The sequence below is a fragment of the Bos grunniens genome, chromosome 15, assembly GCF_055505025.1.
Source record: "Bos grunniens cultivar Pamir isolate PY7600 chromosome 15, Bosgru_T2T1.0, whole genome shotgun sequence".
In the NCBI taxonomy this organism is placed as follows: Eukaryota; Metazoa; Chordata; class Mammalia; order Artiodactyla; family Bovidae; genus Bos; species Bos grunniens.
In genome coordinates this window covers 33,578,888-33,597,631 of record NC_141179.1, presented here as the reverse complement: position 1 = coordinate 33,597,631, position 18,744 = coordinate 33,578,888, and the positions used below count along the sequence as shown (strand labels likewise).

The following is an 18,744-nucleotide window of genomic DNA, read 5'->3' as shown; positions in this document are numbered from 1 at the left end:
TGCAGTTTAGGACAGGCACAAAGCTGGGAACACAACCAAGGGCAGAAAAAAAAATTCACCTTCATGTTCTATTTGTCAAACTGACCTGCAGGTCATAACCTGAAAGTTTATGGATCGGTGAGGCCTTGTCTCCGCATAAGCGTGTTTTCTGGACTTTGGCTGGAGCTAAATTCCTGACTTCTGAAAGCGGAGTGGGTGTGGACTTCCAGCAGGAATAGCCAGTGGGAAGGAAGTAATATTCATTAAGTGTGTCTCATGCAAGCCGTGCGGGGCTAAGCATGCTCAGTGTAAATTCTCCTGTAGCCTGTCAAGCTATGTTTGAACCCGGTCCAGAATCCTGGATTTACTTTTTTTTTTTTTTTTTCCACGAGGAAGAATGCTCGATTAGACTGCATTTTGCCCTGCTTTTCTCTCTCTCTCTCTTCCCTTTCTTTCTTTCTCTTTCTTTTCTCTCTCTCTTTTCTTCCTGCCAGAGGATTGGAAACAATATCTTTTTCCGATCAGTTCAGTAATACAATGTCCTTCAGTGTTCACACGAGCATTTCAGTGGAGAAGAAAAGAAACTTTGCTACCTGGGAACAGAAGACTACTTAGGTCTGCTAATAAAGTCCTTAGGACTTCTGGAGCCAGAAGTTAAACTTTTCTCAACTGTTAAGGTAATCTACAGCAAATTTAATTGCCTTTTCAACTAAGTGGGTGTACATCAAAAAAAATTTTTTTTCCACACAAAAAGTATGTTTTTCATATGTTGGAGCGATTTTCCAAACACAGGGAAGATATGTCTTTTGGTTCATTTGCATTTGAAAGAACCTCTTTTTTGTATTAGAGGTTCTCTCTCTCTACCGCAAATTATGTGTTTTTCAAACAAATATTGTGGTAAGCTGATGTAGCCATAATGGTCTGAATGTGGATGTGTTCTGTATTATATTAATTCTTGGCGTGGGTTGGTTTGGTGAAAGTTATTGCTTTTGTTGCTGCCAAAGATGAAAGAGAGTTTGTTTTCCGTTGCTGTTGTTTTTGGAACTTTTGGTGGGCTTTGAGGCTGCACTGGGAGCCCTTTAGAGAGAGGAGAGCCACCTCTTTCTATGTTTAATGTGCATTTTTTGTAATGTTCAACTCTAATGCTGAGAAAAGGGGAAAGGAGTACAGATTTTATTTTAGAATTAGTGTAGGAGTGGAACTTTTTTTCTTTAAAATACAGTTTTGGAGGGAAAGAGTATTTAGAAAGGCAGAAACAGGTTTGTAATGAAGGAATTAAAATCAAGACCTTCTTGGTGAAAATAAGAAGTAAATGCAAAAATATTGCCTGCTATATATTCACTGATTTTTGGTTAATAATTTTACTTTCTTAATTAAAAAAGGGAAGATCAGACTTGAATATCAACGGATGACACAGAAAAGTCAGATTAGAAAGCTGCTGAGATCTCAGAAATAGCAAGTTGGCAAAGGCAGCCCCTTTAAAACATCCGAGGACTGAGGTTATGAAACCACATGGCTTCACGTAGGAACAGTGCATCCTGGGCTAAAGCAGCTTAATTTTATTCAAGAATTTTAAGAGTAAAAAGGGGATTTATTTCTTTTCAAAAAAAGAACAGCCAGACAGGGATTATTGATCAGTCAGGGATTAAATATTTGCTGGAATACAAAGCATCACATATTATCAATGTGTAAATCAGACTAGCCAGCTATTCAGGGGATGTAAATGAAAAGACCACAGTTTCATAGGAAATCAAATGCATTCACACCTCTGCCCTTCATTCTCCATCTTTATGTCCCAGGAAGGGATGATAGAGGTGGGGCAGCATGTGAAATAAGACTTTAGTTGAGGGGCTGACCTTGTTCTTTTAACTTCTGTCCATCTGTTCTCACTGGGCAGCTGAAACAGTGAGCAAACTCGGAGGGAAGGGACCTCAGGGAGACGAGGACGAAGAAGCCAGACCCAGACCCCACCAGGGCCGTGATCTGCTCGCTCCCCATCCTGCTATTTCGACATAAGTAGAGGAGCTAAGTGGATGCATCTCAATCCACTTTCTTCTGCTCTCGGAGTTTCAATTTAGTACCATTGCTGCCATTCTGCACCTGCCTCTGTTTTTCATAAGTAAAAGCCTCTCCAATGCATAGATGGTGGTTTATTTGATATAGATCGATCCCCAAGGAGATAGCCAAAGTAATTCAGGCTTGATTTGGTTTTTCCTTTCTTTCCTAACATGTGGTGTAGATCTTGATGGGTTTAATTGAAACAACAAATCCTTTCTGGGATGGGAGAGCACAGTTTTCCATGAAAGTGTGTGTGTGTGTGTACGTGTGCACGCCACTTGCACTGTGGGCTCTGGGACAGTGCTGCCTGGGAGGCTTTGCATGGCTGATGGCATTCGTCTGGACTCAAGGACCCTCTCACTGTCTTGCCTCTGTCTGTGTTAAGAGAGAGGAAACACACATTCTGGAGCATTCTATACCTCTTTTTTTTCCTGACTCCCCTGCATCCCTCTGCAACGTTGTTCCCCTTGTCATGGCCTGTGTTCTAAAGAATGGTATGGAAACCTATTGAGGCACAAAGGAAAATGAAAGGGTATGCATAGAGGCAGAGAACAAACAAAAACAGGCCTCTTCATGTTCACATCTGGATAAAATTTAGACTGTGACAAGGGAAAGTGAGTGGGAGGAAAAAAGAAAGTCTGACATCACATTGAAAAAAATGCATATAATTGACTTTCTAGAGGTTTTCTTGTCTCAAATGCTATGAATGTTTCTGTATCCTGCCCACACCCTACCTTCTGGGCTTGGGGAAGGCAAGCATATATCCTTATTTCACAGTGAAGCCTAGTGGCTCATCCAGAGCAGTGGCCGAGTTAGAACCAGCAGCCAGAGCCGTCAAGCTCCAGTTCAGGACTCTACCTGTGCAATAATCAAGAGCAGTCTGGGCTGAGTTTCTGTATCTTGGAGTCAGTTTTCCCACTCACTTTGACATTTTAGATGATGGTAGTTATTTTGTGCAACAATTTCTCTTAACTAAATCCCTTATAGGATGGTTTCTTAACTTGGAGAAGTGCTTGCAAATCTTTCAGGGATGTTTTGCCTCTTTCCTTTTATCTTAGCTTCAACACTGCTCATTACAAGAGATCCGGCCAGTGTTGACATTTTCCTATGACAAAGGATGAACATCAAAAGATTGAATGACTTGCTCCCTGAGGTCAGGAAGAGGATGGGAGTTCAGGTTGCCCAACTCAGGATCTGAAGTTCTAGACCCTCCTGAATACAGATGGGACCCTCTGGGCTTCCTGATGTGTAGGGATAATACAATAGGAGGGGTTCCATGATTCATGAATGTAAGATGAGTGGTAGTGCCAGGAACTTTCTTGTTAGTCCCGTGGTGAAGGAGAAAATTCAGGCTGGAAAAGTTATGTACATCACCCACAGTCACACTCAGGGCATTGGGGAGCTAGCTTTGAATCCTGACTGTGGGACCTCTAGGTATATGCCATATGGAGTAACGACAAAGCACATGGCCTTTTAAAATTATCCTTTTTTTTTATTTTTGTCTGTGCTGGGTTTTTGTTGCTTGTGGGGCTTCCTCTAGTTGTGGTTCACGGGCTTCTCGTTGCGGTGGCACACTGTGGAGCACAGACTCTAGGGCTCAGTAGTTGAGGTGCATGGGCTTAGTTTGTGTCACATGGGCTTAGTGTGCACAGACTTTTCTGAGTTTCTTTGTGTCTCTGTTTCCTTGTATGTAGATTGGGGGTATCTAGCACAGGGTTGGCCATGAGGATTATATGAGATGATGCTTCTTGCAGAGTAAACCTTCCAGTGTTTTGAACATGTTTTGATGCATGCTCTCGTTGTTTGTGTTCTGTTTTACCCAAGCTAAGTGTCAGCTCTTCTGATTGGGATTCCCAATCCCTGGTGGCTCAGAAGGTAAAAAATCTGCTTGCAGTGCAGGAGACCTGGGTTGGAAAGATCCCCAGGAGAAGGAAATGGCAACCCACTCCAGTATTCTCACTTGGAAAATTCCACGGGCTACAGTCCATGGAGTTGCAAAGAGTCAGATAGAACTGAACAACTAGCCCTTTCACTTTCAATCAGCTCTTAGCTCAACTCCTAGATCTTCAGGATGGTTGTGATGGTGAGTTAGCATCATCAGATGAGTTAGGCATATTGACTAAAAACTCAAACTGTGCTGAATGGCCCAAGGAGATAACTGAGATAAGAGCAGGGGTCTCCTTGGTCTCTGTTCAGGGACAGGCTGGAGGGAGGACATTGTCTAAGAGGACCAGTGCTGTTGGGTAACATCTAGTTATCTCTGAGGGCCTTCAAATGCAGGCTCCTAGCATGGGAGGAATCTTCTATGAAGGGAAGAATGGATAGTTTGAGTTATTCTCAGACCATGGGTCTGGTAGGTATAGACAAATGAGGGAAGGCATACATACAGGCAAGCCATAGGATTGTCATGAGTTTGTTTTTCTTGGCCCTTCTGAACAGCACCAGCTTGGCTGTTTATACTGATGGATTATCTGGACCCTGAAGCTCCTGGGGTTACCCTTGGCATTGTATCATCAAGATCCCCCTAGAGAACTCAAGGGCTTGTTTCTGACCGAGCCAATGCTTTCTCATTGAGTATTCTCTGGATAGAGAAATGTAAATCCACCATCATGGCATGCATGCGTGCTCATTTGTGTCCAACGTTTTGCAACCCCATGGACTGTAGCCCGCCAGAACCAGGCAAGAATACTGGAGTGGATTGCCATTTTCTTCTCGAGGGGTTCTTCCTGACCCAGGGATTGAACCCACGCCCCCTACCTCACCTGCATTGCAGGCAGATTCTTTACCACTGAGCCTGGGAAGCCCCAAGTCCACCATCACAGGGCTGCAAAATGCAGTGGAGGGCAGGGCCATTTCCCTCAGAACATGTTCAGTCTAGCTGAATAGATGGTGCCTGTAAAGGGAAGCACAGACTAACAAAACAGGTATGGAGAAGCAGAAGCATGAAGCAAGCTGTGGGAGCAGTGGAGGATGAGGAGAGGTGTAATCCTCTTAAGTTCTTTAGTTGTGTTCTCCTTCAGATGCCTTGCCATGGCCTTCAGCCACTTGTCCTTGCTGGGAAGGGAAGGTCACTCCCAGGGGATGGTGTAGCTGGGTCTCAATTTCTTGAGCATCTGTTATGTACCCAACACTAGATTTTATTTTACCAACAGTCTTCAAAGTTCACAATATCCATGGGAAGCTTAAAGAGGAGGAAATCTGCCCTGAGGGGAGAAGTATATGGTTGGTCCTCTGTATCCGCATGTTCGGCATCCTTGGTTTCAACCAACCAGGGATTGTCTGCCAAGGTCAGCTATACCACCTTATTGTACATAAGGCTTAAACGTGTGGATTTTTTAAAAAAATATTTATTTAGTCAGTTGTGTGGCTGTGCTGGGTCTTAGTTGCAGCCTGCAGGACACTTTAGTTGCAGCATGTGAACTCTTAGTTGCTACATGCAGGGTCTTAGTTCTCCTACCAGGGATTATACCCATGCCCCCTGTGTTGGGAGTGCAGAGTCTTAGCCACTGGACCAACACGGAGGTCTCCATGTGTGGATTTTGGTACCTGTGGGAAGGTGGGGGTTCCTGGAACTGATACCCTGTGGATACCCAGGGCCAGCTACACACGGCAAAGAGGGTTCATGTAATTGAACAACCGGGCATACTTTGTCTCGTGTAATCGGAAAGCGCCCACAAAGCATTTTAGGTGGAAAAAAGATGACTGTGGTCCAGTAGACTTGGTTATTGAGTAGTACTTCTCCAAGCTTCTCAGATGGAGGATACCTGTTTCTTGTCTAATTCTGGATCCATCAACATGAGTTGTCCAGAGTTGGGCAAGTCTGGTCCCAGGAAGAGATAGTGCTTCATGCTGTATGCACTGCCTGCCTTTGGGGAGCTGTTGAACGACAGATAGAAATTATCCCCCACCCCCTGCCTACAGTTAGATCCTTAAAATTTTGCAGCTTCGGAAATGAAGACCTCAGTCATTATTAGGTAGTATCATGTTTAAAAACAGGATTGGAGTGGCATGACTGGGATTTGGGTCCTGACCCTGAAATCTTCCAGCTGTGTGACTTTGAGTCAATTATTTCACTTCACAGGGCCTCAGTTTTCACATCTGAAAAGTGGAATCTAAGCAGGAATTCCTTCAGGTGGGAAGATCAACGGTTAAAGTGATTTAGAAAAATGTAGGCTGCTATGCAAGCATCTGCCTTACACCTATCCCCTGGCTGTTATCTCAGAGTTCTAGTGTTTCACTCTTTTGCTTCTAAAAAGCCTTTCTACCTCACTTACTTAAATGGTAGGTGGCATGATTAACAGAGCTAGACAAACCGCTTTGAATCAGAGGACTAAAAACTATTTTTTTAAACAACAATGAAATAGAGTTGACATACAACATTGCATTAATTTCAGGTGTACAACACAGTGATTTGACATTTACATACATTGTGATATGATCACCATGCCAAGTCTAGTTACCGTTTGTTACCATTTAAAGTTTTTATATTGTTAACTATATTCCCTATCCTGTATATTACTTTCTCATGAATTGTTTTGTGACTAGAACTTTGTGCCTCTTATTCCCCTCCACGTATTTCACCCGTACCCCAACCCCTCTCTTCTCTGGAAATCATAGTTCTCTGTATCTGTGAGTCTCTTTCTGTTCTCTTTGTTTATTTTTTGTTTTTTGGATTACTCACGTAAGTGAGATCATCTGGTATTTACTTTGTCTTACTTCACTTAGTATAATACCCTCTAGGTCTATCCATGTTGTCGTAAATGGTGAAATTTCATTCTTTTTTGTGGCTGAGTTGTATTCCGTGTGTGTGTGTATCTCACATTTTCTTTGTCCATTCATCTATTGATGGACATTTCGTTTCCTTCCCCTGAAGTCTCTTGAATTGCCCAAATTAACTTTACATTTCCTAAATTAGTGGAAGCCAAAAGACTTTGAAAGGACAGGACGCCTATATAGAAAATGTAGCCAGAGCAACATTTGTGTGAGCATAAGAAGTTCCTGTATGCAAACTAGAAATTAACAACAAGTCAGCGTACCAGACAAATTGTTGACACATGCATATTTCCCCCAAACTCTCTGAGAAGATAGAACCACTACATCCATTAGGATGGCTACTTTAAAAAAATGACAAGTGTTGGCAAGAATGTGGAGAAATTGGAACCATGCACACTTTTGGTAGAAATGTGAAATGGTTCAGCTGCTATGGAAAACAGTATGGCAGTTTCTCAAAAAGTCATACATAGAATTACCATTGTTGTTGTTGTTTAATCACTCAGTCATAACTGACTCTTTTGCGACCCCATGGACTGTAGCCTGCCAGGCTCTTCTGTCCATGGGATTTTCCAGGCAAGAATACTGGAGTGGGTTGCCATTTCCTTTTCCAGGGGATCTTCCCAACCCAGGGATTAAACCCACGTCTCCTGCATTGGCAGGCAGGTTCTTTGCCGTTGAGCCACTAGGGCAGCTCTAGAATTACCATATGATACAGCAACTCCACTTCTGAGTGTATAAGCAAAATAAATAAAAGCAGGATCTCAAAGAGATATTTGTATAGCCATGTTCACAGCAGTTTTATTCACAGGAGCCAAATGGTGGAGGCAACCCAAGTGACCATCAACAGATGAATGGATAAACAAAAAACAGTATATACACACAATAGAATATTATTCAATCTAAAAAAAAGGTGGAAATTCTGACACATGCTACTGCATGGATGAACCTTGAAGACATTATGCTAAGTGAAACAAATCAGACATAGAAAGACAAATATAGGTATACCTCAGTGATACTGGATATTAGGTTCCAGACCACTGCAGTAAAGTGATGATAGCAATAAAGCAAGTCACAAATTTTTTGGTTTCCTAGAGCATATGAAAGTTTTTATACTCTACTATAGTTTATTAACTGTGAGATAGCATTATGTCTAAAAACAGTGTGCATATATTAATTGAAAATATTTCTAAAAAATGCTAAGCAGCATCTGATTGTCCAGTGAGTCATAATCTTTTTTGCTGGTGGAAACCGTTGATGGCTGCTAAGTGATCAGGGTATAGTTCTGAAGATTGGGGTGACTGCGGGAATTTATTAAAGTTAAGACAACAGTGAAGCGTGTCATGTAGACTGACTCTTCCTTCCATCAGTACTGCACGTAGAATGCAATGCTGTTTGATACCATTTCACCCACAGTAGAACTCCTTTCAAAATTGGAGTCAGTTCTCTCAAACCCTGCAGCTATTTTAGCATCTAAATTTATATAATATTTTAAATCCTTTGTTGTCATTTCAACAGTCTTCACCACATCTGTACCAGGAGTAGATATCATCTTAAGCATCCATTTTTATTTTTTTGCTCATCCGCAGGAAGCAGCTCATCATCCCTGAAAATGTTATTATCAGATTACAGCAATTCGTTCACATCTTCAGGCTCCACATCTGATTCTAGTTCTCCTGCTCTTTCTACCACATCTTCAATTACTTCCTCCACTGAAGTCTTGATCCCCTCAAAGTTATCCAGGAGGGTTGGAATCAACTTCTTCTAAACTCCTATTAGTGTTGCTATTTTGACCTCTTCCCAGAAATTACAGAGGCTCTTTATGGCATTTTTTCCATTCCAAAAGGTATTCAATTTACTTTTCCCAGATCCATCAGAGGAATTACTATCTATTGCAGCTATAGCTTTATGAAATGTATTTCTTATATAATAAGACTTGAAAGTCAAAATGACTCCTTGACCCATGGGCTGCAGAATGGATGTTGTATGAACAGGCATGAAAACAACATCAATCTCATTGTACATCTCCCTCAGAGCTCTGGGGTGACCAGGTGCATAGTCAGTGAGCAGTAATATTTCAAAAGTAATATTTTTCCTGAGCAGTAATTCTCAACAGTGGGCTTGAAGTTTTCAGTAAATGATGATACAAACACATTCTCTCATCCAGTCTTCTTTGTTTCATTTAAAAGACACAGGCAGAGTGGAATTGACATAATTCTTAGGGTCCTAGGATTTTCAGAATAGTAAATGAGCACTGGCTTCGACTTAAGGTCACCAACTGAATTCATCCCTAACAACAGAATCAGCCTGTCCTTTGAAGCTTTAATGCCAGGCATTGACTTCTCCTCTGTAGCTATGAAAGTCTTAGATGGCATCTTCCAAGAGAAGGCTGTTTTGTCTGCACTGAAAATCTGTTGTGTACTGTAGCCATCTTTATTGTCTTAGCTAGATCTTCTGGATCACTATCACCATTTGTTGCTTCATTTTGTAAAATACTTTGAGATTATGGAGTTGGCTTTTTGCCTTAAACCTCATGAATCACACTTTGCTAGCTTCAAATTTTTCTTCTGCAGCATCCTCACTTCTCTCAGCCTTCATAAAATTGAAGAGAATTAGGGCCTTTCTCTGGATGAGGCTTTGGCTTAAAGGAATGTTGTGACTGGTTTGATATTCTATCCAAACCACTAAAACTTTCTTTAAACCAGCCATAAAGCTGTTTCACTTTCTTATCATTTGTTGTTCACTTTAGTAGCACTTTTAATTTCCTTCAAGAATGTTTACTTTGCATTTGCAACGTGGCTAACTTGGGCACAAGGGGCTTAGCTTTTTTTTAAAATAATTTTATTCATTTATTTTTGGCTGCGCTGGGTCTTCATTGCTGTGTGGTTGTGGCGTGCAGGGGCTACTCTCTAGTTGCAATGCATGAGCTTCTCCTTGCAGTGGCTTCTCTGGTGGGAGCACAGGCTCTGGGGCACTCGGACTTCAGTAGTTGTGGCGCATGGGCTCAGTGATTACGGCTTCCAGGCTCCAGAGCACAGGCTCAATGGTTGTGGTGCACAGGCTTAGCTGCTCCTCAGCATGTGGGATCTCCCTGGATCAGGGAGCAAACCCACGTCCCGTGCATTGGCAGGCTGATTCTTTATCACTGAGCCACCGGGGGAGCTCAGGCGCTTAACTTTTGACAAACTTAATCAGTTCTAGTTTTTGATTTAAAGTGAGAGACATGCAGCTCTTCTGTGAACACTTAGGGCCCACTCTAGGGTTATCAACTGGCCTAACTTCACTATTGCTGTGTCTCGGGAAATAGGAGCTTTCCCAATGGCTCAGACAGTAAAAAATCTGCCTGCAGTGCAGGAGACCCAGGTTTGATTCCTGGGTTGGGAAGATCCCCTGGAGAAGGAAATGACAACCCACTCCAGTATTCTTGCCTGGAGAATTCCGTGGACAGAGGAGCCTGGCAGGCTATAGTCCAAGGGGTCACAAATAACTGGACATGACTGAGAAACTCACACAAACACACACAACAGGACAGGGTGAGATTGGGAGCCAGTTGGTTGGTGATGCAGTCAGAAGGGATAGGAGGTATATTGGTTAAATTTGCCTCGTATTTAGGCGCACTTGGTGGCATCTCCAATTATAGTAGTAACATCAGAGATCTCTGATCACAGATCACTGTAACAAATATTGAATATGATCATAAGCAAAAAGTGAAATACTGTGAGAATCACCAAAATGTGACAGAGGCATTACGTGAATAAGTGCTGTTGGAAAAATGGTGCCGACAGACTTACTCAAGGCACCGTTGTTACAAACCCTCAATGTATAAATAACACAATGTATCTGTGAGGCCCAGTAAATGGAAACACAATAAAACTAAGAAAACGGGGTATGCCTCTGTTACATGATTCCGCTTGCAGGAGGTCCCTGCCAAAGTCAAGTGCATAGAGACAAAGTAGAATGGTGGTTGCCAGTGGCTCGGATAGGGGAGAACGGCCAGATTTTCTTTAATGGGCACAAGAGCTTCAGCTGGGGAAGATGGAAATTTTTAGAGATGGATTGTGGTGATGGTTGCACAGTAATGTCAATGTGCTTAGTGTTACTAAGCGGTATATTAAAAACCGGTAAAGACGGTAGCATTTGTATTATGTGTGGTGGTGGTAGTTTAGTCACTGAGTCGTGTCCAACTCTTTGCAACCCCATGGACTGTAGCCCGCCAGGCTCCTCTGTCCATGGGATTCTCCAGGCAAGAATACTGGAGTGGTTGCCATTTTCTTTTCTAGGGAATCTTCCCGACCGAGGGATTGAACCCGAGTCTCCTGCATTGCAGGCCCATTCCTTACCAACTGAGCTGCAAGGGGAAGGTATTTTAGTGCAATTACAAAATTGAGAATATAAAAAAATTCAGTCTATTAGATAATTGTGAGGGCTGAGACACTGAAAGTGCTTCATTACTGAAATTCAGCTGCATATGAGGAAGAAGGTTAGGCTCAAACTGAGAAGAAAAAGAGAGTAATATCATTGAATAAATGCAGTTTGTGGAAGTAAAAAAAAAACAAACAAACAAACAAGGAAACAGATACAGGAGAAAAATAGGCTCTTGGAACAGAGCAATGGAAATTCCAGAATTTCTCTCCATGAGGTGCTTAGGCATAGGGTTTTGTTTTGACACTGTGTTCACATAGCAAGCATCTCACTTTAACATAGGCTATTTATTTGAGGTGGCATTTGGTAGCTGATACGTGGAGATACCAAAAGCCCTTCTGAGCTTCCTATTTTTGGTGGACCCTGAACTTTGTCTCAGATTAAATTTTCATCAGCCCTCACCTTTGTGAGCGATCTGTGGTGAAAAGACTTGGAGAACTCAAGAGCAGTGGAAAAGCTACTCAATAATCAGGCTGAGGGAGGGAGGAAAAATAACTAGCATCCATTCTATGCCTATTTATGTGTATTATCCAGTTAATCCTCTTAGTTGCCTCTAAGGTAGATCTCATGTTGGCATTTTATAAAAGCGACTTTCTTAAGATCCTTTTGCTGCCAAGTGGTGAAGCCAGGACTGGAACCCAGGTCCGAGAGAGCCTAAAGCTTATTCCGTTGCATCACCCTTCAGGCTTTAGGAATTATTTCCTTAGTTAACGATCTAGGTGATCCCTCCCTGGCTTTGCTGTCAGCGGCCAGAGAGATGTCTTCCTGGAATAGATACAGATCTCACACACTCTGCTTAGGGCATCCAGGAGGCCCCCAGCACTAGCATTCACGATCTGGACATCGTTTCTAATTTTCACAAATACTGGCAAAGCAAGCTTTAGCATCCCCGAGGCAAAAAGCTCCAGATGCACAGGTGTCTGGGATGTGTCTTTTCTGCGGTGCTGTCTTGGGTTCAGGTGTTGGGATGAATGAACCCACAGAGCACCCGCCCCTCCCTGGCAGGCTGCTCTCGGGCTCCTTTGTTTGGTTTATGTATAGCCATCAATGCATCATTCCTTCTGCTTCAGCTGTTTGAGAATCCCATCTTCTCTATTGATTTCCCACAGAACGTTTACTGCTCTCCAAGGTGTGACCTGTACCTCTAGCTAATTTATTTCTGTCATGGCTGTAGGATTTAGGAATGAGGGGGGAGGGGAGCGAGGGAGGGGAGTGTGGGCTTGAGGGGAAAGAGGGAGGGTGGCGAGAGAGCAGCGCGTCCAAGATGTGGGAAATAAATTCAGCCCTGGACCCCCCGACAGGCAGGCCGGCCGGCAGCTCCGGAAGGCAGGCACAGCAACAAGGAGACTTTGCTTGAAAATCTGCTCAGTAAGATGGAGGCTGCAGCCACGGGGTTTCAGGAGGCCGGGAATGATAGCAGGGCCCCATGGGGATGGAAAAGCAAGGAAAGAATGTGTTTGGAAATAATCTCTTGCCTGTTCAGGAGCCAGTCACCCTATTGAGCAGGATGTGGTAGGTTTTTTTTTTTTTCTCTTTTAACGAAATGATGGAAAACTCTTCTGGGCGGGTGGTTGGGGGGCGACTGGTGAAGTCCTGTTCTCTTCTTTATGAGATTTTCAACAGCAGGGCATTCCTGTGTCAGTCCTGGCACCGTGATTACAGTGACTGATGTGCGCAATATTAAATCGAACCACGTTAACATAAAGCTTCCTTCCCCTCCGTGCCTAGAACAGACTGAGTTACCCTTTCCATGGTCTGATTTTCCTAGATAACTGTTTGAATGCCCACTTCATTTTTTTCTTCCTCATGAAAATAGCTTATATCTTCTTAGAAATTCTAGTTATAAACTTATACAAGGAAGGATGTTGGTTATTTATTACTTTCACCTAGATGGAGACACGTTTGTGAAGTGAGTGGATGTGCTACACGTGAAGGGTGTTTTAAAGTTTTCAAAATTTTTTTAATATACTTTATTTCATTTCCATAACAATTTTTATTTTCATAGTTGTAGAAATGCTGGCTTATTAGCCCAGCTAAGATCACATGGCTAATAAACAGCAAATGCAGAGTCTAGGGTTTCTGGCTCCAGATTCAGGTTGCAGTACACAACACCCCAGAAATGTGGGGTCACTTTTTTATACCAAGACCACCCCCTGAAAAGCAGAAGCTGGAGAGTAAGAGGCACATGAGTCAAAATTTGCCCCTCCTCTTAGAAAGGTATTGATGGAATGAATTTGAGTTAAACCAAACATGTACCCTTCTAAGCTTCCACTCATATGTTTTATACCTAAGGTCAGTCCATCTGAAGTGTAAAAAAGCCTTAAGAAGCAGGGCAAAAATCGCTGGTGAATATTTTCTCCCTTCTTCCCATATAGCAGTCTCCAGTCCCACCCCAACTCATGTACAGATTCTTTGTCATCCTTTACAGGGAGTGAAATAAAACAAGTCATCATTACCACTTTATGTATCACCGACCATTATAGTGTACTCTGGGCTGAGCATTAGAATAGCAGTTATTTGTGAGGCTGGCTAGTGGAGTTCATGCTTATACATACCGGGCACTCTGCGACCCACTCTGTTTTCCTGGTGTGATGTATGGAGGGGCTTCTGGGATGTTAGTAGGAGAGCAGGATGGTGGGGTTGGTGGATTGGAGGGTCTTTCACAACCTGGACCTACTCTAACTGGAACTGTCTAACTCTGGGAGAAGAGTAGCCCATTTCATCTTCCCTGTAGCCAGATAAACTATCTGTGTGCCACCTCAGAGTCTTAACAGAGCCTCAGAGCCTCCTTAAAGAGTTATTTGATTTTTAGAAACAAAGCATGACGGTATTGTGGAAAAGATTTATATCCTGAGTGTCTGTCATGAAAGAAGGGATCATCTTGTGGATAAATAAAGTGCCCCCCTGGTGGCTCAGACGGTAAAGAATCCGCCTGCAATGCAGAAGACCTGGGTTCAATCCCTGGGTCAGGAAGATCCCCTGGAGAAGGGAAAGGCAACCCACTTCAGAATTCTTGCCTGGAGAATCCCTGGGACAGAGGAGCCTGGTGGGCTACAGTCCATGGGGTCTCAAGGAGTTGGACATGACTGGGTGACTAAAACACTTTCACATCCAATGTGTAGGAATTAAATATTACTGTGAACATCCCTGTAATAACTGATGTTACTTTGGTTTGAAAAGATCAGGACTTTGAAAAGAAATGTGTACATTTTCTTTGTAGTCAGCAAACTATATTCCTGCCATCTCTGAGGTAACCTTCATCTCAGGACTCAGGATTTGAGAAGGGATGAGTAAGGCAAAAAGTAAGAAATGCTCAGAAGAAGATCATACTTGCTTCCACATCAACATTGTGTGATATATTTTGCTGTTTCTCTCGCCTGGAGCAATTTTTATTTCTACTCTTTTCCTTTTTGCAGACTGACCTAGGGTGATTCAAAAAGACTGAATTTTGAGTCCTGTTTCCACAAATTAAATTATGTGCTGTGTGGCCAGAGAGTTTAAACTCTCATGATCAATTTCTGCAAGGGTAGAATGGATATGTTAATATCAATCCTAACTCACCAGGTTGTCATGTGGACCTCAGGTAACAATGGGTGGTGAAGTGTTTTGTAAACTCAAAAGCATGGTACAGGAAAGAATTTACCCTCTATTATTTTGAGTTCTCAAAATGTATACACAGGGGCTTCCCTGGAGGTCCAGTGGTTACGACTGCATGCTTCCATTGCAGGGGGCATGGATTTGAGCCCTGGTTAGGGACATAAGATCCCGTGTGCTGCACAGTGATTAAAAAAAGAAAAGTATGTGCAATCAGTATTGTCTCCATTATCTGTGTGATCATGGTGGTGAAATGGCATTATGGCATCCAGAGTATCATTATTTAGCATTAGTCTCTGTGGGGCTATGATTTGGAAGCAGCCTACAGCTCACTCAGTTCACTTCAGTTCAGTCGGTCAGTCATGTCCGACTCTTTGCAACCCCATGGACTGCAGCACGCCGGGCCTCCCTGTCCATCACCAACTCCCAGAGCTTGTTCAAACTCATGTCCATAGAGTTAGTGATGCCATCCAACCATCTCATCCTCTGTCGTTCCCTACTCCTCCTGCCTTCAATCTTTCCCAGCATCAGGGTCTTTTCCAATGAGTCAGCTCTTCATATCAGGTGGTCAAAGTATTGGAGCTACAGCTTCAGCATCAGTCCTTCCAATGAATATTCAGGACTGATTTCCTTTAGGATTGACTGATTTGATCTTCCTGCAGTCCAAGAGACTCTCAAGAGTCTTCTCCAACACCACAGTTCAAAAGCATCAATTTTTTGGTGCTCAACTTTGTTTATAGTCCAGCTCTCACATCCATACATGACTACTGGAAAACCCATAGCTTTGACTAGACTACAGTTCACTACTAAATATGAACTGTAAGCTTGGTCCTTTCTTGGCGTTACCTCTCCTCATATTTTCTAAATATCCTGCCACTTTGCTTTGAGAGTTCATGCAACCCTCATATCCACTTCTGTTTATCTTTGGAGGTTTGCCTGGGAAGATCTTTAGTTTAAATCTCATCAGAGATTTAATGGAATTCCATCTCACTTCTCTTGGAGTTTGCACAGTTATTGGAGCACAGTGGGGTTGGGTGGGCCGGGCAGGATGCAGAGAGAACCACTGCTGCAAGGGGAGGCTGAGTTTCAGACACCTCCATTCTCAACTTGGAATGGTTTTTCTAATAAAAATTAAGAACACATACATTTTAAGTCTGATAACTCAATGGAGTTCTACCATGTGATGGATTAGCTAGTTGGTAGACTAATATGAGACTCTACAAACCGTTTATACAATTGTGTATTTGGGAAAATGCTTTGTGAATTACAAGGACTGACTGACAAATGTATATTTAGAGCTAAACTTAGTTGTGACTTGAGGCCTTTCTTGTCCTGAATATGAGAACCTTTCTTCCAAATGTATTTGGTAGACCTATTTTATACTCAATGTTGTGAGTGGTGACTGGGTTAGTGTGAGTAGCTGGATGAATGCTGATGCTGGGGTGGACAGAAAGGGAAGGGTCCCATCCTGGTTCTGTCATTTGCCAGCTGTGACCCTGGACAGCTACTTATGCTCTTTATTTCTCAGTTTCCTCACCTACAAAATAAAGATGTTGATAATAGAACTCAATTCCCAGGGTGGTTATTGTTAGAAACGCATCATAGGAAAAAAAAAACAGTTTGGGGAGGGTGGGATGAATTGGGAGCTTGGGGTTGACATATATACACTATTGATACCAGGTATAAAATAGATAACTAATGAGAACTTACTGTATAGCTCAGGGAATTCTACTTAAGGCTCTTTGGTGTCCTAGATGGGAAGGAAATCCAAGAGAGAGGGGACATATGTATACAGAGAGCAGATTCACTTTACAGTAGAAACTAATACAACGTGGTAAAGCAACTACAGTAAAAATTAATTAGAGATTAAAAATTAAAAATTCATTAAAAATTAAAAAGAAAACTACAGCTTGTACGAAGAGAGTTGTTATCCTGACTTCACGCAATATTCAGAGAGCTTTCCATTTTGTTGAACAGATGATGACTGGCTTCGGAGTGAGGACTCTTAAGAGTATGTTCATTGATAGTAGGGAGCTCATAAATCACCATGGATGCTTTAGGTGCACGAAGGAGTTGACTGAACTGGTATATACATACAATGGAATCGTCATTGTTGTGTTTTCTCTCAGTTGTGTCTGACTCTTTGTGACCCCACAGACGGAAGCCCCCAGGCTCCTCTGTCCATGGGATTTCCCGGGCAAGAACACTGGAGTGGGTTGCTATTTCCTTCTCCAGATCTTCCTGACCCAGGGATCAAACCACATCTCCTGCACTGGCAGGGGATTCTTACTGCTAAGCCACTAGAGAAGCCCTTACAATGAAATGTTATTCAACCATAAAAAGAAACATGACAGTGATACACGCTACCATTGTGGATAAACTGTGAGAATATTATACTAAGTGGAAGTCAGTCTCCGAAGCTTCCCTGTTATATGGTTCCATATGTACGAAATGTCCAGAATGGGTGAATCTGCAGAAGCAAAAGCAGATTGGTGGTTGCCAGGGGCTGAGAGGTAACAGAGTGGTATGAGATTTTCTTTGGAGATGATAACAATGTTTTAGAATGAGATAGAGGTGATGGTTACACAGTACAGTGAATGTACCAAATATCACTGAATTTAAAATGGTTAATTTTATGTGCAGTTTTAAAAAATACTATGGAAGAAGAAAGCCACCTAAATAAATTGACTGTCTAGGAAGACTTCCTGACCATAATTTAGGTACTCTTGGTCATTTGCTGAGTCTGTGAAGACAGTCTGTTTTATTTCCTTACAATTTTTTTTTTTTTTTTGCCTTTTGTAGTCCCATCTTAAGACCTTGGTTTTCTGTCCCTCCGTGAAGACTCAGTTTCTGTTTGAGTCACTTCTTTCATTCACTTCCTGACTCACTCATTCACCTGCTGTCCAGGAGAATGACAATTAATAGGTGATCTGGGACAGATGACAGCTGGCCCTGCTTTGTAACCTTGGCAAGCGTCTTAACTTCTCTGGTCTTAGGGAGATATCAACGAGATCTTTGCTTGGGATTCTTTCAGTTTTAAATTTCTAGATTTAAGAAATAAGGAATGCATTATTAGGGTTACTTTATATAGTCTGTCAGCTAAATTCTCCGATTCCTTTACTTTGAATTCATTTATCAATCTAGCTAGACAGACAGAAAAAAAATAAATTACAGTTAGAATGAGCCTCCTCTTTTTCCTTAGACCTCAGTAACGAGGAGAATATTCATCTCCATGTCTGGGGTAAAACTTCTTTGACCACGGGAAACCTTTCTTCATGGTTTTTTTTTTTTTTTTTTTTTAAGATTAAAAATGCCTAAGGCATGTAACTGATCTACTTTTCTTAAGGTTTGAAAAGCATCAAAAAAGATTTTTTTCTCTTTAATTATAATATATTACAGAAAACAGACACTGCAATAACTTAATAGCCCATCAAAACACTATCTTCAAGGGTCATTTAATATTTCCATGATAAATTGCTATTTTTAGAAGCTTATGTAACCAAACAAAGAATGTGTTCTTGGCTATGGCCATGAAGACAAGTTATTATCGTGGGAGGGACAAAGGAATCTGAGAGGCTCATGAGAGACGGAGCCAACTGCAGGGAATAGTTTATAGAGTGCCCTTTCTTCTGGGTCTCCAGTTTCTGCAATCAGGATAACTCAGTGCCTCTCAGAGCCATTTTCATTTTTGAAGTGCTCTTTCACCATTAGCTAATAAATACTCACCAATGAATTTTCCTCCGCATCTTGGAAGTTGGGGGAAAAAGAAAATCGCTATCTTGTAAGTATTATTCCCCATGGGGTCTCCCTTCTCATGCTCCTAATGGAAATAAGAAATAAATTATACCTACTCTAATGAAAGGGCCAAAGACCACCATTCTTTCCATAGAGAGCACCTGGAAATTTGCATCAGATTTTAAT

General features: G+C 42.1%; 1 long non-coding RNA gene across 5 annotated transcripts in view; it reads left to right on the top strand.

Annotated features, from left to right (window-relative positions):
- Window positions 1-249: 249 nt before the first annotated feature.
- The window catches only part of LOC147357624 (uncharacterized), a 301,874-nt gene continuing 283,379 nt past the window's right edge, over window positions 250-18,744 (top strand). For 2 of the 5 annotated variants that reach the window (XR_015141499.1, XR_015141494.1), the window contains exon 1: window positions 268-656. This is a non-coding gene — a long non-coding RNA (uncharacterized LOC147357624). Of the gene's footprint in view, window positions 657-18,430; window positions 18,605-18,744 lie in introns of those variants that run through there. The other 3 variants (XR_015141493.1, XR_015141498.1, XR_015141496.1) reach the window with 3 other exon arrangements.